Source organism: Temnothorax curvispinosus, unplaced genomic scaffold, assembly GCF_003070985.1.
Source record: "Temnothorax curvispinosus isolate PA1 unplaced genomic scaffold, ASM307098v1 QBEX01007785.1, whole genome shotgun sequence".
In the NCBI taxonomy this organism is placed as follows: Eukaryota; Metazoa; Arthropoda; class Insecta; order Hymenoptera; family Formicidae; genus Temnothorax; species Temnothorax curvispinosus.
The window spans coordinates 128,672-129,364 of record NW_020217565.1 but is presented as its reverse complement, the minus strand read 5'-3'; the positions used below and the strand labels follow the sequence as shown (position 1 = coordinate 129,364).

At 33.8% G+C, this 693-nt stretch overlaps 1 protein-coding gene across 3 annotated transcripts in view; it reads left to right on the top strand.

The window, feature by feature from the left end:
- The first annotated feature begins 327 nt into the window (after positions 1-327).
- LOC112457500 (short-chain dehydrogenase/reductase family 16C member 6-like) overlaps positions 328-693 on the top strand; it is a 15,094-nt gene continuing 14,728 nt past the window's right edge. For 2 of the 3 annotated variants that reach the window (XM_025020615.1, XM_025020614.1), the window contains exon 1: positions 331-512. The gene's annotated coding sequence lies outside the window, so the exon portion shown is untranslated. Of the gene's footprint in view, positions 513-693 lie in introns of all 3 variants that reach the window. The other variant, XM_025020616.1, reaches the window with a different exon arrangement.

The window sequence follows — 693 nt, the reverse complement described above, 5'->3', positions numbered from 1 at the left end:
TCCTTCAGTAATATTAAAAATTCTTGCAATAAAAATATGTGTATGTATAACGAGGTATTTATCTGACTTAATTTTCGTTTTATAAATTTTCTCCGAAATTATTGCAGCAAAAAATTAGACATTCAGTCGAACTATCAGTCGACTTTGGCGATGACAGTGGCCGTGTCACATTCTTTGTCCCCTTTTTTTCGTCCTCTCTTGAAGGTCTCCTTCAACGCGAAACGAGTTTCACGCAATAACATGCATATATGCAAATGAGATAACTGACCAGAATAAGATTTCGACACAATTTCGATACTGTCACGCCTTTATACATAGAAGGGGAAATGTTAAGATGTGTCAGTCTCTCAACGTATGCGTTAGTCTTTTCTTAACTCTTGAAGAGATACACGCAGCTTACTTGTATTTGAATCATACTCAGCCATTGATTCTGCTTGAGAGTTGGATTGAGTCGTAAGAGTTTAATCTGTGTAATTACTGTAGACAAAAGTTACGAAGGTCATTACGATCGGGTAAATAAAACAAATTTTATCTCTTTCGTATTATAAATACTAACACTATGTAACAGATTTGGTTTTCTGTAACAAATAAAGATTTTAAATTTAAACTTATTCTTCTGCAAGGCAGGCAAAGCTTGATATTTCTTTAAAAAAGAAAACTACGAAGAAACTTTTCTCACGACGTTGTTACGTA